The sequence below is a fragment of the Temnothorax longispinosus genome, chromosome 3 (assembly GCF_030848805.1).
Source record: "Temnothorax longispinosus isolate EJ_2023e chromosome 3, Tlon_JGU_v1, whole genome shotgun sequence".
Lineage (NCBI taxonomy): Eukaryota > Metazoa > Arthropoda > Insecta > Hymenoptera > Formicidae > Temnothorax > Temnothorax longispinosus.
Window position 1 is genome coordinate 17707825 of NC_092360.1, and position 23829 is coordinate 17731653.

The following is a 23829-nucleotide window of genomic DNA, read 5'->3' on the forward strand; positions in this document are numbered from 1 at the left end:
GAAGTTGCTGACTTTCTGCAGAGGGACCCATAGCCGCTGTCGTTGAAGTTGAAGTGCTAGGTATATTAGGTAGCCTTGTTTCATTTCCCGTTTGTAATTGAAGAGACAAAGAATCAAGAGGAAGTTGCTGACTTTCTGCAGAGGAACCCATAGCCGTTGCCGTTGAAATTGAAGTGCTAGGTTCGTTTTTCCAATTGGGATATAATCTCCATGATATATACTACAGAATTAGGATATTTTCTTCGTAATCCGCGAAAGTATAAAATTCCTATAACGGCTTTTAATTCCTCGAGATTAATATCAGGCAAATCAGATAAATCTGATTTTGCACCATTTTTTCGTTTTCGTGCAATCTCAGGGTTAGTATATTTGACAATTTTACTTATTGTTAGCATTTCGTCAGTAAAAAGGAGAGACCATACACCTATTGGAGTATCCTTATCCCTCGCATCGCCCAACACTTGAGGTTCATAATCCGGTACTTCATCTGTTTCTGTTTTTTCTTGTTCCGGAGATGTTACGGACCATTTAATTTTTGTCCCGTTTAAAATTACTTGCGGTTCTTCCAATGTTTCTGTATTCTTGACTAAATATTTTAATATGAATTGCGCGTCAAACGCTTTCGCATTATGTGCGATGCAAATAATCTTTTTGAAACATTTTGTTGTTTGCGTTGCAAAATCGACGAACTCTTTTACTGGATCATGACGAAATATAAATTCGCGCACTCCGCACCAACGGCATTGCATCGACATGTCTTCTATCACGGCGCACGTTTCGCAAATTTGCTGCGAAAAATCTCTAAGTCTTTATCCAGTGTATCTTGCAGCCCGAAAGCTTTAGGTAAATCGGATAATTTTATCGGCATATAATTTACGCTATCGATGAATTTGGTATGTCCAACTGTCATCACGACAATTTTTGTCCCGTTTAAAATTACTTGCGGTTTTTTCAACGTTTCCGTATTTTCGACTAAATATTTTAGTATGAATTGCGCATCGAACACTTTCGCATTATGTGCAAATAATCTTTTTAAAACATTTTGTTGTTCGCGTTGCAAAATCGACGAACTCTTTTACCGGATCACGACGAAATATAAATTCGCGCTCTCCGCACCAACGGCATCGCACCGACATGTCGTCTATCGCGGCGCACGTTTCGCAAATCTGCTGCGCGACGCAGAGAGTTGGTACGTGAATTTTGACGTTCTCGGTCGTTTCGTCTTGTCGCGTTTCAAAATCGTAGAACACAAATGCGACGCGATCTTTTTTGCTGTGGTTGTTCGTTGCATCCACGTTGACATTTTCGTTTTCAAGCGATACTTCTCCTCGTGCTAACGTAGTACTCGTACCCTCAGCTTTTAAATTTATTATTAGGTTAAAGTGTCGCGAACGCTTATAATACATTATGTTTAAGCGATACGCAAGTTCGCGTCTTAACGAAGCGATCGAGTAACTCGCAGCCGTACAACAGATTTGTCGCGACCAAAAGTATTGGAGGAGTTTTGTGCTAAAGAGAACGGAGAGTCAGAGGTTCCTGTTGGAGGAGTAGCTTCTCGGGAAGAAATTCCCGAATGTCTTGGGGATAATTTTTCTTGAGATTTTTTCGTGGAGGTTTTTGCTGGGGAGATCGGGAGGTTTCTGCTGAAGGAGTTAGTTTACCCGGTCTATTACAAAGACCTGGTGCCATCAATTGCACAACGTGCAGATGAAACACCTCTTTTGTGAAAGATTGTCCGCATCTAGGACACATTTGTAATTCTTCCGTTTCCTCGCTTGTTCCTGCCGAAGGAGTTTGTTCTATTTCTTGGAGGTTTTTTGGAGGGGTTTGTGTTGGGGAGATCGGAGATTTAGAGGTTCCTGTTGGGGGAGTTTGTTCTTGGGAAAAACTTCCCGAATTTCTTGGGGATAATTTTTCTTGGGATTTTTTCGGGGAGGTTGTTGGGCCTCAAAAGTACTAAAATTATATACTACTTTAGCAATATTTTCTGCGGCGAAAAAACATTGAAAAAGCTCGATTTCTGGAATTCCACATCCCTCTTCAAGTATCGTAATACCGTTAATTGTAGCGCTAACTCACGCTGAAGCGAGGAAGTTCGGTATCTTATGGAATTCCACCTCTCGTGCAACACCCCCGTATGGCTCCGTAAACAACATATGTGCTATGAAACAAGAGGAGTGAGGTTAACAGTAAGCAATATCGGCCGAAAAGCGCAAATCTGCTGTAGACCTGTATGTCATAGAATATTAACAACTTATAATTACATTGTATTAATCAGGACAAACTTATGTTAACTTCTATTTGACATATCATCTTCTGTCAGTTAATATATATAGGATATTTGTTGAATAATAATCATATTGTATTATGGATTAAGAATGGATTCCAATTCTTTTATAGTTTCGGAAAGTATTTTAATACGTTTTTTATCATCCATAAATTATGAGATGACCAAGTTACGAGTTTCTTCGTCCAAGTCGTACAAATCGCGGAATATTGGGCAAGCATATTTTGGCATACAATATTTGCAGGCAAACTCTAAAGCGTCCGTTTGTATTTGTTCATTTTCTAACCATCTACTTTTGATACACAAATGCAGCCAGAGAAACCTGCGAGATACGTGCGCGATATGTTACTCAACTACAAAACAATCTGAATATAGAAAAGTATATTTACCTTATTTAAGGAGCAGTGTGGTCTAGTGGTAGAGCGCCAGACTCGTAATCTGTGGAACCGGGTTTGAGTCCACTATAGTCATGTAGCATGGAATTAATTTTCCGAAAAAAAGCTGCACCCTCTCGCGCACGAGAAGACAATTCCCGTGCGGAGAAAACTGGGCTCCGTCTTTCGGAAGAGACGTTAATTAGTTGGTCCAGAATGATCCTCCAGGTTGGGGGTTGCGACGATAGGCTAGTTCCATATCTTGCTGAAAAACCGAAAAAATTACTAAAAAGGCTAGAAGTGAAAACTGGGTATCGGACAACGTCGAAAGACGTTCTAAAATCAATGTCAATCAATCAGACATTACTGTGCTTACAAATAAATACAAAATGCATACTGTGTTTAATTTTTACCTCCGAATCGAATGCGATTCTATTTGATGGTGTATCTTAACAGGGAAATATAGCTCTGGCATATGTAAGCTGAAAATATTGATTTGTGAGTACAATACACGTTGATGTAGGAGAACTAAATTATTCTTTTACAATTCACCTTGCTGTTAGCTATTAAGGGGGATGTGTACCATCGGAAGTTTGATGAGGTTCTAGCCAATACAGTGCAGGAGAGTCTTTACTTATTTCCTGTTTAATCTGATTTTATACCTGAAAATACGATATCGTCATATATATATGTATATATATATATATATTTGTATCAATAATTTCGAAAATCTATGTATTTGTCAAACATATTCTATACTTACGTATTCACATTTGGTAGCTAGTTATCATTAGGATTTTCAATATCTCTAGTTATACATATTTTCCAGTAGAATGATCTTTGACGTTAAATATTGAAAGTCCGTAGGTATCTAAAACCTAATTACTTGATGTTAATGACAAACTGAAATATATATGTATACTAAAATTAAAAGAAAATGTTTACTGACTACTTCGTCACACGTTGGCGTTTGTCAATATCGTATTGCTCTCAAGAACTTGATCCAGAGGTAGCACATACACGTTATTTCAGAAATGTTTTATAAGTGTTTTTCCGAAACGTTTTATAACTGATTTCTAGAAACGTTTTTTATGCATATGCCATCTATGACGTCTATTCTTTTTCGAAGAAATTCCTGAACTGGTGCACATTTGGGCAATTCTTGTTCAGGCAGTTTTATCTGTTCGAATGTTTCTGTTTTACTTCAATGTTGCATAATCCCAAATGGTCGTCACTCATTGATGTAGAAGTATTCGGTGCAGATCTTATTTGCGATAAAACATCTTTTGATTCAGACGATTTCAGCAGGTCTGATAAATCTGTTTCACTTTCAAAAAATCTGGGTTATACATTTCAAAATCTGGGTGACACATTTCAAAATCTTTATCTTCCAGTTCGAAATTAAAGTCTGCTATTTCTGTTTCTTGTTCAAGCAGTTTCATCTGTTCGAATGTTTCTGTTTCACTTCGATGTTGCATAATCTCATGAAAATTGTCGTCACTCATTGATGTAGAAGTACTCGGTGCGGATCTCTGCTGATCTCGTTGATTTCCAGAAGTTTGCTTATGTCTATTATCATGATGGGAACTTGTAGATGAATAATTTTCTTCAGCTACAGGTTGTTGTATCGTTGCATCTAATTCTGATAGCAATTTGCGATAGCAGTTATCCAGATAACTTTTAAAGAAATTTATTCCATTGTCTGTTTTAGTATAAAAAACTGACAATGTTTGCAAGTTGTTTTACGATCTCTCTGGTTGACTGTTAAATGTTTCGATACCCAACTACTTGTTATTTCTCTTTGTATTGCATCTATTACTGGGTTATACATTTCAAAATCTGGGTGACACATTTCAAAATCTTTATCTTCCAGTTCGAAATTAAAGTCTGCTATTTCTGTTTCTTGTTCAAGCAGTTTCATCTGTTCGAATGTTTCTGTTTCACTTCGATGTTGCATAATCTCATGAAAATTGTCGTCACTCATTGATGTAGAAGTACTCGGTGCGGATCTCTGCTGATCTCGTTGATTTCCAGAAGTTTGCTTATGTCTATTATCATGATGGGAACTTGTAGATGAATAATTTTCTTCAGCTACAGGTTGTTGTATCGTTGCATCTAATTCTGATAGCAATTTGCGATAGCAGTTATCCAGATAACTTTTAAAGAAATTTATTCCATTGTCTGTTTTAGTATAAAAAACTGACAATGTTTGCAAGTTGTTTTACGATCTCTCTGGTTGACTGTTAAATGTTTCGATACCCAACTACTTGTTATTTCTCTTTGTATTGCATCTATTACTTCTCGATGTCGTTCCAGATGCTCCAGAAAATAATTCTTTCTATATACACGCAACACTGATGAACAAATTGTGCACTTTCCAATGTACTTGCATTTGTGTGTGAAATATCGGTCTGGCATTCTGGATTCGTCTCCCCATATAAAGTTGCTTTTCGTGGTAAATATATTATGTGTATGGAATAAGTGTGCTTTTAAAAATAATTTGTTTGTAGAAATTTCTTGACACTGATTGACATTGCACTTTATTCTACCAAAACGTAAAGGCCTACAGTGCTCCATAATCGAATTACAATATGGGGTATTCCATGCGAAGTGATCCAGCCCAAAAAAATGTTTTTTTGGTATTTATTTAGAATAGCTACTGCACCTCAAATATCGATGAAATTAGGCTTAATCGATTCGTTTTTGCATAAAACGAAAGAATCTGGCAGAAAAATGCGGCGGTCTGCCCAACGAAGCGAGATATTTAACGTTAAAGTTGACGACTCTCAGGTTATGAAACCTGTCATACCGACGAGATGTAGCGACTGTGGTAGCGACATGAACATGCCCCGCGGCCACATGCGCATGCTCTGTCAGCTCTGTGGCCACATGCGCATGCTCCGTGTCCGCACGCGCATGCAAAAGTGCGCGAATTTGAAACGTATGCATACTTATAATGCATAAATATAAATATGTACTTTTTATATACGAACTATTCTCTGCTTTAACAAATTATTTGTTAAATAATTTGTTAAAGCAGAGAATAGTTGGGGTATGAAAAGTACATATTTATATGTACAATGAATAGTTGGTATATAAATATGTACTTTTCATATACCAACTATTCTCTGCTTTAACAAATTATTTCTGTTTCGTTAACTTCGACGCATAATATCTGTAGCAGAAATAATTTGTTAAAGCAGAGAATAGTTGGTATATGAAAAGTACATATTTATATACCAACTATTCATTGTACATATAAATATGTACTTTTCATACCCCAACTATTCTCTGCTTTAACAAATTATTTAACAAATAGTTTGTTAAAGCAGAGAATAGTTGGTATATGAAAAGTACATATTTATATACCAACTATTCATTGTAAATATAAATATGTACTTTCCATATACCAACTATTCTCTGCTTTAACAAATTATTTAACAAATAATTTGTTAAAGCAGAGAATAGTTCGTATATAAAAAGTACATATTTATATTTATGCATTATAAGTATGCATACGTTTCAAATTCGCGCACTTTTGCATGCGCGTGCGGACACGGAGCATGCGCATGTGGCCACAGAGCTGACAGAGCATGCGCATGTGGCCGCGGGGCATGTTCATGTCGCTACCACAGTCGCTACATCTCGTCGGTATGACAGGTTTCATAACCTGAGAGTCGTCAACTTTAACGCTAAATATCTCGCTTCGCAGGGCAGACCGCCGCATTTTTCTGCCAGATTCTTTCGTTTTATGCAAAAACGAATCGATTAAGCCTAATTTCATCGATATTTGAGGTGCAGTAGCTATTCTAAATAAATACCGTTTTTTTTTTATTGTGCTGAAATTTGCACAATCTATTGCCTTATTGACCATAATTATCCACACCAATTTTTTAGCCATTTGTCCAACGCGTTGTCTACTTACAGGGGTTTAAAGTTTCGGCGTTGAGGCCGTCATGTTACACTTCACACATCGATAATTTGTCGTAAACATTACCGATTTTAAATAATGACTAGTGATTTTTTAAGTATTTTTTACACACTTTCGAGATATATTATGCATTATTAATAAAAAAGGTTAATTAATTGATATTTTTCAACATTAATAATAAATTCAAAGTTTTCTTTAAGATCGGCATCTTTGATTTCAATAAAAAAAAATGCCAAAAAAAAGAAGAAAATGTTGTCAACAAAAAAGTATAGGAAGTCCAAGATGGAGAAATCACTTCTTAGTAAGTTACAACTCATTCTGTGTGCAAACTCATGATCCGTGCCGCCCGCGCCGCCGCGGTGGGCCCCGCCGAAAATTCTTTTTACGATTTAAATGACTTTCCACACATGTAGGAAAGGGGGGGGGGGTAAAATATAAATTTAGAAACTTTTCGTTGCCAAAAACGGTTCTAAGGACTTTTCATACTTTCATAATCTTGAAAAAATATTTGTAAATACGTTCCATTCCCGAAGGTTTCGATATCGTGCGTTGGTTAGAAGACGCATTTCGTGAAATTCATGCGTATGCGTTACGTTCGACCGGGCCGGGGGATTAGTTTAAAGTTACTTTAGAGTTATCTATTAATTCGGCGGAATTAACGCACGGTCCGGCAGGGCTATCGTTTCGTCCGGTACGTGACGTTTTATTTAGAAGAGGAAAGAAATTCACATGTTTCTCTGCAATCTTCATCAAACGATTATTTCGAATACTTTCTTTGGCGTAGTCAGTATGTCACATTTAGTAAGACATTCTCCGTGCGGATATAATGGCAGCTGGACAACTTATACATACAACATATGGGGCATTCCATGCGAAGTGATCCAGCCCAAAAAAAAATGTTTTTTTTTTATTGTGCTGAAATTTGCACATCTATTGCCCTATTGACCATAATTATCCACACCAATTTTTTAGACATTTGTCCAACGCGTTGTCTACTGTATTAATATATTTTGCGTTGTCTACTGTATTAATATATTTTGCAGACAAGTTATTGAAACAAATATTTAGGGTTGATTTTACCTGATTTCAAGCTTCTTTTCTACATAACTTTTAGCTAATGTTTTAAAAAACTTTTTTTCTGACATTTGTCTGTTAGTTTCGCTTAAGTTATATAAAATGTAACTGTTAATAACGCTTTGGTCTAACATAGTATAAAAAAATTTCATCGTCCAATCAGTACATCTTCGTGCAGTATTTTCAACATTTTTGGTTAAATTTATCAGTGCACAGTGCCTCTTTTAGTCAAATTATAAAATTTTATGATGGTTGGTTCTTCTCCATCAGCAATTATGTTTTCTCGGTTTATGTAAAGAAGACAATACTAAAACTTTTATTTTGTTTCGAATATAAAAGTAATGTCATATTATTCTTATAAAGAAAATATGACTTATTAGACGTAGTAAAGTTTAGCATATTTCGCGGTATCCCTCTTAGGGACTGTTTAACCATACTAATTGTAAGTGAAAAGTTCTTTTTCATGTTTTGCATTAGAGGCACAGATTATCACAAGTAATATTTCTGCGACTGTAACGAATCGGTTCTGATAAATTTATAAACATGAGTTTCTATATCGTCTTTTTTACATCTAGGTATAGCATTTACCATATAACTTGTTATTGAGTCATTCATTGTAATAATTTTGAATCCTCCGGTTTTCGTTCCTTTATTACTATACAATAATAAAAAGGATGATGAGGAGAGAAGAAAACCGACGATTCATCGGGAAAACTCAGAAACTGCTCGCCTATTGTTACATTACCCGGCGAATAATACTTTTGACAATTCGATACAAATGAATTCCAAAGGTCACGAATTGATGCTAAATCATCATGTAGTCATGTATTTATATTACCGAACTGTAAACATGATAATAAAAAGCGAAAACGCTGTTTTGAAATTGAGCGATATAATCTCCATGATACTACAGAATTAGGATATTTTCTTCGTAATCCGCGAAAGTATAAAATTCCTATAACGCCTTTTAATTCCTCGAGATTAATATCAGGCAAATCAGATAAATCTGATTTTGCACCATTTTTTTGTTTTCGTGCAATCTCAGGGTTAGTATATTTGACAATTTTACTTAGCATTTCGTCAGTAAAAAGGAGAGACCATGCATCTATTGAGTATTCTTATCCCTCGCATCGCCCAACCACTTAGTCTAATCTCAAGGTACTTCATCTGTTTCTGTTTTTTTTTGTTCCGGAGGTGTAACGGACCATTTAATCTCGGTTTTCATTATGGTTTTTTCTTCCGACTCGCTAATTCTTCAGTGGCTTCATCTGAACGAAGATTTTCATTATTAACTAGGTTCAAGAGTTCGCAACAGCTTTTGCATATCTGCCTTCTGTTCTGCCGCGGGGCGTTTCCATTGTCGACTAAAATGATTGAAGATACTAGTTTATATTACAAATACAAAATATTATTAAAAAGTAGAAACATGCATAATATAACAAAAACGGAGAATATTCTGAATATACCATTTATCTGAGATTGTTGTATTCAGCGTTTGAACGATTGTTTAACAGGGGAGTGAGAAGGATTTCCTCGCGACTGATGTTGGTGGAAAAATCTCTGACAAGAGTTGTTTTACATGGCACAAGTGGTTAGAAAATTTTTCCTGATCTATAACGTCTTCTAACTATTTGATATTGCAGCGCCCAAGGCTAAGATTGCAATTTTGGGTGTCTGTGTCTTCTTAGCAATATCTGTTACGATTGATATATATCTGTGTTTACATTTGGAGCCTCCGTAAGAATCTTTTTTTCCATGTGAATAATTTCTAAAATATGGTTTTTTTCTTCTCTGGAAGACCTCTCATCCATTTTTTCCATGTGACTTTTAGTTCCTTATGAAAGTTAATCTTTAAATGTTTAGCTTTGTTAGAATCCATTCCCAGCAATTTTTTGATCTATCTCTGTTGGTGTCCTCCTTGGCAATCACCTCAGTCTGGTCTGTAAAACTGTGGACTGTTCTTTAAATTAAGCTGAAACGTTTTGAGAAGTCACGTCATCTTTTTCAACAATTGCCTTTACTGTAATATCTGAAAATAAGTACAAAAGAGGAAATAGAGGAAATAAAGGATAGAGCGAGACAGCACTTGTGCATTTTCGTGAATTCTTGTTTTTATTGAACTTTTTTATAAGATACTCAATGTCAAAAACGTGTGGTTGACACGTTCGTATAGAACTGATGCGTATTGTCTATTTAACTTACCATCAGACTTCCATTCTGCAGTCTTTGACTGATTGTGAGACGAGATCTGAGTGACTTGATGTCGAGAAGGAATGGCGCCTAAATTTGAATTACACTCTAAAATGTTATGATATTAAGCACTGACGAGCAGTACTACATTGTTAATTCTTTATCATCGAAAACGAGACAGTTAATGTAATAGTAATGTTAATTATTATTTGAAACACTACAGTTTACAGCGTTACAAATATGCCTGACATACATACAGTTGAAGAAGACGTATCGTATCAACTTAGTAAATCGTTTACAGCACTACACCTAAGTGGGTAATTTATAGTACGAATATAGTATTGATACGCATATCAAATGATCGATGTAAACTAGGCTAATGAGATGAAAGTAATGTAGGATCTAAGATGTTATCGCTCCGACTCGAACAAAAGAACTACATCTTGCGCGGCTATAAAAAACGTTCAGTTTCTAATTATGTCCATTTCTACCAATGCAGATTAACTTTGATCTTGGTTTAACTTACTTATTATCTTTCTCTAATTTCAAGAATTAGAAAAAGATAAAAAGCAAGTTAAACTGGGATTAAAGTTAATCTACATTGATAGAAGTGGACATTAGGCGGATAGCGATTGTCAATTTTTTCATAGACCATATAGATATGAACTGGCAATACATATAGCACACCTTGTAACGTACTTCTTTCTCTAAAGTGTCCGGAAGTATGGAAAGAGAAAAAGAGAGAATATTTCTCTCTCTACCTTTTCCGTACGTTATGTCTAATTTCTAACACTACAAGCAAATGTCAGTCCATATCTACATATAAGGTCTAAGGACTTTTCCCAAATAAGCGAGTGAATCGAGGCAGTCTGTCCCGAGAGTCGCGCAAGTTCAGTTCATCTTGTATGAGCGAGCAATCTATTGTACTTCTAATGTTTTCATATATAATAAATATTACGCTATTGATCTTATAACTTTTAAGAGCTTAGACGGGATTTAATACTAGAACTATCGAAGATTAATTTATACTTATTTCTACCAAAGGGATCAAAATGAAAGAGAAAAAGGAAAAAACAAGACAAAAGGAGAAAACAAAAGAGAAAACATTTATAAAATTAATTATCTGCATATTTTACTAAAAGTCAGAGAAATTTTAGAAACTGTAATGTTTTAAAAATGAGCAATAATTATAAAAAAAGTAAAAGAAGTCATTTTGGTCCCATTGGTAGTTCTAGTATTAATGAGCAGTGGACGAGTGTAAGCTAACGTGAGTTAAGACGACGATTGGTGCAATTAAAGTAAAAACAGATTATATTAAGGATCGTTATCCTTTGCCGTTAGTCGTAGATCAATTAGACGCGCTGCAAAATGTGAAGATACGCTTTAAATGTCATTGAGTGGTTTTGCTACTAATATATAATTAAACTATCTCGCACTCATTTTAATTATATTATATTATTACATAATATATAATAAGATATAATATAATTCCAAATGCGTTCAAAATGCGTCAGGCCGAAAACATCGAGGTAAACTGTCGAGGAAAGCCGTGATGATTTTAAAAGAGTGGCTTTAGAATCATAAATTCAATGTCTATCCGAGCAAAATCGAGAAAGAGGCTTTATGTTTGTACAAATGCACTTGTCACTCCTTCAAGTGTGCAACTGGTTCATAAACGCTATCGCGTTCAATGCTATCACGCCATGATGAATTTTCTTTCGCTGACTCCTTGAAAAGAAAGTGCACTGTTACAATCGACGCCATGCTACGAGAAGAACGTTGTCTCTCGATGACGACGAAAGAAATATTTCATCAGAAGTGGAAAATACATCATCCCTGCAAGCTTCACCGAACGCGAATCACGTCAATCAACGTGTTTCCGTTCAAAATGCATCAGGCCGAAAACGTCAAGTTAAACTACTGAGGGAAGCCGACGTGAGGATTTTAAAAGAGTGGTTTTGGAATCATAAATTCAATGCCTATCCGAGCAAAGCCGACAAAGAGGCTTTACGTTTGCAAACGCGCCTGTCACTCTTTAAAGTATGCAACTGGTTCATAAACGCTCCCGCGTTTAATACTATCACGCCACGATGAATTTTCTTTCGCTGACTCTTTGGAAAGAAAGTGCCCTGTTACAATCGACACCACGCTACGAGAAGAACGTCGCCTCCCGATGACGACGAAGGAAATATTTCGTCAGAAGCGGAAAATACATTTCCACGAGCTTCACTGAACGCGAATCACCTTAGTCAACGTGTTTCTGTTCAAAATGTATCAGGCCGGAAACGTCGAGGTAAACTGCCGAGGAAAGTCGTGATGATTTTAAAAAAGTGGCTTTGGAATCATAAATTCAATGCCTATCCGAGCGAAGCCGAGAAAGAGACTTTACGTTTGCAAACGCGCCTGTCACTCTTTAAAGTATGCAACTGGTTCATATACGCTTTCGCGTTCAATACTATCACGCCACGATGAATTTTCTTTCGCTGACTCCTTGGAAAGAAAGTGCCCTGTTACAATCGACGCCATGCTACGAGAAGAACGTCGCCTCCCGATGACGACGAAGGAAATATTTCGTCAGAAGCGGAAAATACATTTCCACGAGTTTCACTGAACGCGAATCATCTCAGTCAACGTGTTTCTGTTCAAAATGCATCAGGCCGGAAACGTCGAGGTAAACTGCCGAGGAAAGTCGTGATGATTTTAAAAAAGTGGCTTTGGAATCATAAATTCAATGCCTATCCGAGTGAAGCCGAGAAAGAGACTTTACGTTTGCAAACACGCCTGTCACTCCTTCAAGTGTGCAACTGTTTCATAAACACTATCGCGTTCAATGCTATGACGCCACGATACATTTTTTTTGCTGACTACTTGGAACAAAGTGCCCGCTGTTACAATCGACGCCTTGCTACGAGAAGAACGTCGCCTCCCGATGACGACGAAGAAAATATTTCGTCAGAAGCGGAAAATACATATCCGCGAGCTTCACTGAACGCGAATCACGTCAGTCAACGTGTTTCTGTTCAAAATGCATCAGGCTGGAAACGTCGAGGTAAACTGCTGAGGAAAGTCGTGATGATCTTAAAAGAGTGGCTTTGAAATTATAAATTCAATGTCTATCTGAGCGAAGCCGAGAAAGAGGCTTTACATTTGCAAACGCGCCTGTCATTCCTTCAAGTGTGCAACTGGTTTATAAACGCCAGGCGACGCATTCTAGTATCCTAGAAGATGCGGTGAAAATTCTAATCTATCATATACAATATCGCGTCGCAACTCTGGCAGTCCCAATCGGCATGGTCGCCGAACATTTCTTGAACCGCTTGAGGGTGACGCATGGATCGGCGCAATATAACATATCCCGCGGATTGGTGGACGCTTCTGCATCGGCGCAGCCCTGAAGAACCTGTTGTGTACTCCCCATGAACATATCTGTCTCAAATTGAGCAGATAATCGGTTATTGTTTATCCCATGAAAGTTTAAAGAACTTAAGCTCATCAGCGCAACGGTGACACCTTTAACGTGCTCGTTGAATTTGTTGAGGATATGCCGTATGCCAGTTCTGCACCGAATACAACACTTTCATCAGTTTTTCAACTAGACCTCGCCATCTTCGTCACCAACGTCTTCTGTTCCGTCTGTATGTTCAAGCCTGGAAGAGCCTTTAAATTAAGAAGATCTCTATCAGTATTTATTGTTATCGTTGATAATCGGAATGCAGCGATAATGATATATAAGACAAATAAAAAAAGAAATTGTTACACTTTTTAACAGCATTCATGTAAATCGCTAAACAATCGTCATTATCATTGTCACCTTATTGCTGTTAAAACTGACAAATTATTACACTTTTTAGAAACTGTCACATTCATACAAATCGCTAAACAATTATCGTTATCATACATATATCACTGCTGTTATTAACATCACAGAATAACATCAATTATTGAACAATTAAGAATTTATCTGAATAAATATAATAGTTAATAGTTAATTAAGTAAATATAATTTTTGTCTTTCACTATTTTCTCCTTTTTTGGAAAAAAAACTGTAAGACTCCTCCTTAGTCCTGGGTACTCGCCGCGGTCATGTAATAGCGAACTCGCCTTAGTCTGTCAGAGGCGAAAAATGGCATGCAAGGAATCTCAATGTGTCATTTCTTTGACGTCACAATGTAACATGACTGCAAGTACCCAGTACCTCTATTCTGTAACTCTTAACGGCGGTGTCGTTATCGTTATATTTGTCGTATGCACAAGTGTACTATATGGAAAAAAAGCTGCGCAACGACAATGTAACGATAACGATATTAGAGTTACAGAATAGGACTACAGGACCGCGATTCTGTAACTCGTTATGCACTATCGTTATCGTTATATCACTCTTCGATTTTTAGAGTTTAGTATTCTCAATTTAAAGAATGAGTTTTTTCACGTGACAAACCGAGTAAAAAATATACGACGTTTGTACCGAACGGGTCTTATGAGTTTAGTAATAAGGTACCATTTGGTTTATGTAATTCACCGGCTGTTCTCCAAAAATTCGTTAATAAAGTGTTTAAAGAATTATTAAAAAGCCGCGTTGTTCATATTTACGTGGATTTGATAATACTATTTGATTATGATGGCGGGATCGATAAATTTGAACGTGTACTGGAGACGGCGAGTAGGAACATATTAATTATTAATTGTAAGAAATGTAATTTGTTACAAACGCAGGTCGATTACTGGGTTATATAATAGAAAATAGACGTATCTGTCCTTCAGAACGTAAGACCGAAGCGGTACGAAGTTGTCTGACACCCATTAATATTTGTTAAGTACAGCAATTTTTAGACTTAACTTCTGTTACTTCTGAAAATTTATTCCCGGTTATTCTATTATTGCACGACCTCTTACTTCTCAAAAAGAGTTAAATTCAAATTTGAGTCGTTAGAAATAAGCGCGTTCGATAAATTAAAGATAATACTTGTAAATAAGCCTGTATTGAGTTCATATAAGATAGGAACAGAAACCGAGACGTTTTATCTCATGAATATGGCGCTATTCTTTTACAACAAAGTAGCGATGACAATGCGATGCACCCCGTGTACGTTAGCAGTAAGTCGACTTCGACAGAACAAAATTACATAAGCTACGAATTAGAAGTTCTTGCTATAGTTAAAGCATTAAAAAAGTTTCGGATATATTTGCTACAAATACCATTCAATAAACTGTTATGGATTGTCGTGCTTTTACTCAGACAATGGCGAAAAAAGATTTATGTTTAAGAGTAGCGAGATGGGCGCTTATGTTAGAAGATTATAATTTTAAGCTCGAACATCGATCAGATAAGAACATGATTCACGGTGACACGCTAAGTCAAAATCTCTTGTGTTTATTGCTAGATGAGGGTGATGATGAATTAGATCTTGCGCGGCTAGATAAAAGGTGTTTGGTGGATCGCGATTACCAACTTTTCTCGAATTTTCGATATAAGCGAAGCGAACGAGTCGAGGTAGTCTGTCTTGAGAGTCGCGCAAGTTCGATTCTTTCTGTACGAGCGAGCGATCTTTTGTACTTTCAACATTTTCATAGACCGTTTACGTTACAGTTACAGTTTACATTGATCATTTGATACGCGTTTTAAGATACTATGGCCGGTATTCATAGTCCGTTCTTATTTTAAGACCGTATTTCAAGCATTTTAAATGTGTGCAAGATAGCTTAAAATTTCTTTTTGTCAATGATTTATTTAGAAATGTAAAGATGCCTGTTCAAGCGTGTGAGGAGCCAGCACGAGGCTCGAAACTTGGATTATTCGTCATGAGTTTAACAAGCAAGTTTGTCTTGCCAAATACCGGTATTCGGCACTCTAGTGCGCACAAAAAATTATGATGTTATTAAATAATATAATTACAGGTATTATAATGTATTACACTACTAAATTACAACCTCATTAAATACAAATAGGATGGTGAGTGCTTTATGGTCACGAAACTCGTGTAAAACGCGCTGTTACAGAATCAACGAATTATAAAGTAAGCTATTAGATTTATATGACCGCGGCTACCTTTTTTCTTTTAGCTCATCGAGTTCACCGGATAAAATTGCAGTAAAAATCGCTGCATTAAAATTGGCGACGTTTCCTTCTCGTAGCAGAAATTCGGCCGCAAATTTAACAGACGTATGCTTTACCTTAACAATAAACAGACTATTCCATTAACATTACTATATATTAATTATACTTTTTTACTGAAATACTCAATTTATTATAGGAAATCGTTTCTCTTCTAACGCGTAGTCGATTAAAAAATCAGAATGTGCAGTTTGTGGACCTCCTAAAGATGTAGATTAAAATTTCTAAAAATTTTTATTTTTATCCAAAGCACAATTTCTTCTTAAGATTAATTATTTATGGCCCATATATCGAAATGGGAAATAACATTTTATAATTTGTTGTTATAAAAATGCACTTGTTTACTTACAATAACTTTTTTATCTGGATTCCATCCTTTGATAGCCATCGCAAGACCTGCTGTAAGTCTGCAACCTTTGATCGATGTCGGTAATATGACTGCATCAACATTTGTCATATTTTTCAAAATTTCTATATTTAAGGTGGCTTGGCCAATGATCATATTTGGATGATCGTTTCTATCTGAAATATTTTGTTGAATAATTTGATCAGTGCCGATTTGATTATATCGTACGAGATCTTGAATTTTTCCGCTGGATTTGATTTCTCGAAAATCATTTGTTCCATTTTCAATTACGGTCTGTAAAATAAAATTACATTCTATAAATTTTGAGATCCATAAAATTTTACATTTTTGGAGTTATAAGATACGATATTCAAGTATTTATATACTTTGAACCGTCTGATTTTGACATAGCATAATAATAATACCAATTCGTAAAAGTTGAGTGAATCAATAGCCCGTTTGTTAATATGACGTAATATCATATTTTCATTGAATCTTATATTGTTGTTTATATCAATATTATTAGTTAATTCTAATGTCACATTTTCCGCTCTGAACCTGAGATTAAAATCTCGAAAATGGTAATAGTAACTGGTAATAGTAACATAGTACTGTGTCATAAGAAACATTGTCTACTTTTGTCTTTATAAGGAATTTTTAACCGGTCAAATTACTATTTTTAGTATCACTCACAATCAGTCGTAATAAATATCGTGATATCTGAATATAATAACGCGATTTTCTTGATGGCTGAATCGAGAAATGCAGTAGTTCTAATTGTCCAACTGATGATATATCTTACTTGACGCGCGAGAAGAATTCGAATCGGGAATCCGTTTGTCTCTACGTCTTGTGTATATGATAGACAATGTGCAATTACGGACTGTAAAATAAAATTACGTTTTGTAATTTTGAGATCTATAAAGGACCCCGCACAAAAACCTATGGAAATAGGTTCTCGGCGAATTTGTCTGAAACTTTGGGAAAATGTTGTTCATGTCATCCTGATCAAAAGTTCTCATGGCAACAACTCTCTTTAAAAAGCAGTATTTTAGCTCCAGGAAATCTCAAAGATGGATATTTTATCACGCGATCACAGATGATTTTACCCATTCAGCTTTCAGAATAATGATTGTGTGTGTTTGTGTGTCTATTGCATAACCCATAAAACCTAATAACCTAATGTATTAATGAATAACAGTAATATCAGTGTGAACCGTCGGCATTAGCGCTATCCAATGTGCACCGCAAGAAGGTTGCGCGTCGCGCGATCGAATTTTGCACATTATTATGGCCCTGAAAAGGACCTATTTTGTCCTCAGGTTTTATGATGGGTTATGCAACACACACACAAACACACACAATTATTATTCTGAAAGCTGAATGGGTGAAATCATCTGTGATCGCGTGATAAAATATCCATCTTTGAGGTCTCCTAGAGCAAAAATTCTGCTTTAAAGAGAGTTGTTGCCATGAGAACTTTTGATCAAGATGACATGAACAACATTTTCCCAAAGTTTCAGACAAATTCGCCGAGAACCCATTTCCATAGGTTTTTGTGCGGGGTCCTTTTTAGATTTTTATATAAGTTATAAGAATTCGACATTTAAGTATTAATATACTTTGAATCGTTCGATTTTGACATATTTGCTAAAATTAAACTAATTTGCGTCGTCCAAATTTTTAGGATAAAATTTTCCATACGTAACGAGCTATTCCGGGAGCGTTGATGGTCAAAATACACAATAAGGTTCTGAATAGTCGAGATATTGCAAAACTGGGGTTCTTTGCTTAATTTTTAATACCTCAAAAGGCTCTTCTTGAGCAGATGTCCATTCAAAACGCGTATCATTTTGTAATAAGTTGATGGATCTGCCACAACTCATTCCAGTAACTGTAACAACTACCCCACATCTGGGGCTGATTGTTACAATTGTAGTCGCCTTATAATTGTCATTGATGCAAAACAACAAAATTAATTATACTATTTAATTAAAAAATTTATTTTTGTGTTTTATATATGTACGGCTATTAAAAAATTTTTTTGCGACTTGTATTTCATTTATTAGTTACGTGTAAAAAAATTATTTAAAAAAAGCATACCAACTAGCTCCAGTTTCCCTATGTCATTGTTTTCATGTAGAAAATGAATGCGGAATACATACATAAAACCTGTTTTTAGATTCTTACCTTAGCAGTGTATGTAGATTTGACAGATAAATGTATCCTAGCAAGGAAATATTGCTCTAGCGTTAGCAGTATATGTAGATTTGACAGATAATGTATCTAGGCAAGGAAACATTGCTCTAGCGTTAGCATTGTATGTAGATTTAACAGACAATGTATCTTGGCAAGGAAACATCGTTCTAGAGTGTACCAGTTAAAAAAATTAATTATTTATTATAATAGATATATTTTTAAATGGAACAAGAAAACTTTTTTTATTTGGTTTTTATTGAAATATGCATAGTGTGAAACGGTGGAATAAATTAACTATGTGGAAGACAGATGTACGTGAAAGACATATATTTAAATTGAACAAGAAAACTGCTTCTTTATTCGGTTTTTAAGATGTAATTATTTATGTTTGGTTTGTACTTTTCAAAGGCTCCGGATATATCTTCGGAAACGTCTGTAGAGAGTGTCTTGCATTAATGTTATGATATCTATTGCACTTGCGACCCTTGGTCGCTGGTGCGGTAACTGAGGGGTAATCCGTCAAAAAGGAACGCGCGGTCAGAGCGTCCGTCTCGGTTGTCATTTTATTACTTAAAATTCCATGGTTACGCCTTTCTTCGTCGAGGATGGAGGAACAAAGGTCTTTTACTCGGGTTACATAATTTAGGATGTGTTCTCCCGGTTTTAAGTTTATAGTGCTCAATTCTCCACGATATTGGTCTATTGTCCGGGGCGACCCGAAGGCGCCGTTTAATAGGTCTGAAAGTTGGGTTATTGTCTCGCAGATCGCAGGTCTCGTCCTCTACTGCGCATATGGCGGAATATGGCCCTCCCGCGGAGTTTAGTCAGTAGGAGACGGGTTAAGTTTCTTTCAGAGGATGGAGGAAGGATTTCTTTAGCGCGTTGGCATGCTCGTATAAATTGAAACAAAGAAATATTGCGACCGTCGAAATGAGGGACCGTTTCGAGTGCTTCTCTAAGGGCCGTTGTTCCACCTTTCGATAAATCTCGGCTTACTCGACAGATTACTACCTATAGGATAAATCTTACGGGTAGTTTACCAGCTATTTAGTGAGCGTTGTTCCATGGTTATTAATCCTATACAAATTCTATATTATCATATTCGTTAAATAAATCTGGACGTGGACGAACTGTATATTGCTTGCGAAGCACCACTATATATATTTCTTCATCAGATTCTTCGTTATCATTTTCGTCACCATAAAGAAAGAAATTGATTTTCGCATAATCCTGGTTCCATTTTCGATACCGTCCGATACCGTCCGTTCGATAATATCCAAATTCTTTATCGCAAACTTATAATATACAAATGCGTGAAACGTCAGATACACCAGCGCTGCGCATCTTCCGCTGACGGGGTATGATTTCTAATCCACTACGCATTTATCTGTCAGATAAGTCTTACACGGTACCCAAAGTACCGTGTAATTTATCTGTCGATAGTGCCATTTTATCAGGAAGTTAAATTTTACCGAGAAATGGAACAACGCTCTACCAGACATTTATCCATCAAGTATGTTACCAGATAGTTTATCTGAAAGTGGAACAACCGGCCCTTAAAGATATGCGGGGCTCATAACTTTCCGTCGTCGGGTCGTGAGGGGAATATATTGCCGATGTTTGAGCGTCGAAAAAACGTGTGTGTTGACGCGGAGGGGAGATAGGCGTTACTAATCGCGGGGGTCCCAACGGAGGGTCGGAGCTAACTCCGGTTTTTTTGTATTGTTTGGACATTTCGGCGCGCTCTTCATCCAAGCCGATTTTTATTTTCTCTAATGGAGGATTCACATTGCGTCCGATGTTCGACGTACGACGATCCGACATCCAATAACAGAATTTATTATTAGAGACAAAAATTTCTTATTGGATGTCGGATCGTCGTACGTTGAACATCGGACGCAGTGTGAATTCTCCATAAATCTCTCTTGGCTTTTTCAACGGCCTCCTCTTCACGCCTAATCTTTACCTGTATTTCAAGCAATCTTGTTTTCTCTAATTTTCGTTTGTTTTGTTTTTTTTGGAGTAACGCGAACTCGTGATCTAGAGCGGCTCGGCGCTCTTTAAGGTCCTCCTCGCTCGGAGGGTCACCGGTTTTGGAACGGGTGTCCGGCATCGCGAATTTTCGTATCCCACCGCTGTCACTAAATTTATGTTACGTCCTGGGGGATCGCGGCCGCGAAGCGGTGCTCGGATCTTCCGCGGGGCTAGGTCGCTTTGTCGGGTCGCTGAGCCGAAGGGCTCTACCCGGGGATACCCGCGACCGGGGGTGATTCGCTATCCGGTTCCCGTTACCAAATAGTTTGACCGATTCGGACTCTTACGAGGAGGTTTGAATTATAAGGCTTTTCACGTGAGTTTAGAAGATAACGTTCGAATGCTTCCTCGACTCTTGTACACATATAGTCAGCTAAAACCTTGTTACACTCGGAGCACGTAGGGAATTCCTTTCGCGGCCCGTATTGTACGAAATGCCTGAGAACGTTCTCGCAGATAATCACGCCAGTAGTTTTATTTTGGAAAAATAAGGAAATCACGCATACACCGGTCATCAACCAAATCTTAAGCGGGGTGGGAGGTGAGGTTACCCCCAGTGCACGGCGGTTGGCCGGATGTCTAGAACACATAGGCAAATGGATTTCCTCCGATTCGTGTTTTCGTTCAAAAGATGCCTTTCAAGTTTCGTTTAGCGGGCCCGGTACTCAGCTAACAGGCAGTCGTCGTGGAACGTTGCACGGGTTGATTTATTGCAAAAGAGAATCGAGTATACGCATATACGCTGTTCGTAAGCCAGGTTCGAAGGGGGGCAGGAGGCTGGCGCATACCATACGGAGCACGTTTAAATGTGTGCATCGGGCATATGAGGGTTGCAATCTGCCCGATCTAGTGGGGATTGATCTGCGAAATGGCGATGATAGTGGGCTCTCGCTCGAGGAACTGTCGTCCCTCCTCTTTTTCCACCGAACGCGTCACGTCGAGAAATATCTCAGAACACGTGGGGCACTCCGCGAGTCTACGAAGTTCTCCGATTATAACGCAGCAAGAATCGCATTCCTCTATGGATTTGCACTTTAATAACATTGCCCTCGCTGATAAAAAAATTGCCCATAATGGAGCACATCATTTAGTCGAGTTTAGTTAATATTTCTATCGTTAACATAAAATAGAAAAAATTTTATTATAACTTTACAATGTCGTCCACTCACAATACAGCGATTTCAACTATGCGATAATTCGACTAGTTTTGTATTTCGACACTGAGGATGGTTCTATAATGGACCGAAATGTCTGTAGATTTTTAACTCAAATATAGAATTATTAACGTCAACACTTTGTTACGGCTCTATGCTTTATATACTCCAACTGATTTTTAATCTTTTGAGCCTTTATTACTTATATTTTTATTTGTCTCTGTCCGTTACTTGAGTCTACGAAGACGACGTGACTCACGTTCAGGAAGGTTTGTCCAAACCTTTTTCCAGAATTCTGTATATACTTTCTATATGTATGTCAGTGAGCTCCACGATGAGTCTTGTGGACACATAGCGGTCGAAGAATTTCAAGCACTTTTTCCACGTTTTCGGGGGAACGACTTGTTTTTGGCGGCCCTGCTGGTGGATCGCCTGAGATATCCTCTCTACCGTTACGAAATAGATTATACCAGTAAAGAACGTACGGTATAATCAGCCAAATCAACAAGAAACGTTTCATAACGATTAAAATGTCCACTCGAAAAACGTTAAAGTAAACGTTTATTTTCGGGTTCGGAGAATCTATAATAGATTCTCAAATGTGAAATTTGACCAGAGACAGTACATAAAGTCTTACGGCAAAAATTTGTCACTCGCTGTTCTATACATCATTGCAAGCCACATAAAAAAAAAAATAAATAAATAAGTAATAAATATTGAAGTGAAATGAACTTTTAGTGAAGTAAACTAATTATTTAGTCGAAGAGCTGACGACACTTTTGGCCAAGTGATTTTGTAAAATATCCTGAGTGACCAATTAATTATTATCAATATCCGATAAAAATTGAGATTTATACTATGACTTGAAAATCTGTTTTTTTTTCTTACCTGCGTACTTCTAAACCCCCCAGGTACGGCCAGCCAGGTGTTCGGATTATCGAAAGAGAGTCGTCCACGCAGGTTAAAACGGAAAATCGTATTTTACGTATGTTTCGAAGAAACATTTGTAAAACGTTTTTGAAACGCATAGGTGCTACCTGGGTGCTTAGTCGAGCAAGATTATTTTGTTTATTTAAAAAAATATTATGCTAAAGTAAATATCGAGGAAAGTTAAATCGGTAATTTGTGTGCATACCTTGCGTTCAATATCGTCGTAACTTCCTTTTAGCGTTAGTTTTACAATAGCAGTATCTATGTAACTCTTGGGGAGATTTAACTTGATTTCCCTGATTAGATATCGCACGCATTCGTAGATTCGTAGTGTACTGTCGCTTTTCAGAATTGTTGGCGTCTTTATGGCTGGCCATTGTTGTCACTTCACTGTATCGTATGATACAAATAATCAAAGTCACCGGACGAGAACTGAGAAGCGGGTTTTTCGTTCGCGAAGTTGATGCTTCGAACGGTGAGACTGCAATGAATTCGAGTTCGTGGGATTAGTTCCGTTTATATAGTTTTGTTTACGTCATTTTGGAAAAATGCTGCGCACGCAGCTGAGTAAAATTTTGATTTTTCCCCATTTAATTTTGTGCGAGAAGTAACTTTTAAACGATTCAAAATTTTGTTTAAAAGATGTGAAACGATATCGGTGAAATAAAGCATTCGAGTAAAATTTATGCAAAAAGGAAAAAAATTAAGTTGATTGAATTGTCCGCTGAAAAGCGGCAGGAGCAAATATAAAAATAAGAAGAAGAAGAAGAAGAGATCCATTATCTTAAGAGGAACAGCGTCAATTGTTTGTGAAGTACGTATATCTTTTCTCCATGGCCATCTCACTCGAATTTACCCTATATAGTTTAAACAAATAAAACATTTTAATGCATTTACCTTTCATGTCGCTGATCAACTCGCAATAAATCTGCTGAGCGACGTCCAGTTAACTCATTGATATAAATTTTTATCATGCAGTGAGACGCCGCAACGCAGTATAAGGAAGTGCATTCCTCGATGAATCTCTGCATCCGCATGTATCAGTTCTCGCTCCAACACCTGGAGAGTGTTTAGTGTTTTTAATAAAAGTAAACTTTACGCACTTAATGTGATTAGCAATAGCTAATAATAATATAATTTTTAAACATATATATCAGATCCATGTTGTTAACCTCTTGATTGGTATGAAATTGGTGGA

At 36.9% G+C, this 23829-nt stretch overlaps 1 protein-coding gene across 1 annotated transcript in view; it reads right to left on the bottom strand.

Annotated features, from left to right (window-relative positions):
* The window catches only part of LOC139809579 (uncharacterized), a 67489-nt gene extending 48293 nt beyond the window's left edge, over nt 1-19196 (bottom strand). Inside the window, exon 1 of the mRNA XM_071772552.1 lies at nt 19192-19196. The gene's annotated coding sequence lies outside the window, so the exon portion shown is untranslated. The remainder of the gene's footprint in view (nt 1-19191) is intronic.
* Between the last annotated feature and the right edge of the window lie 4633 nt (nt 19197-23829).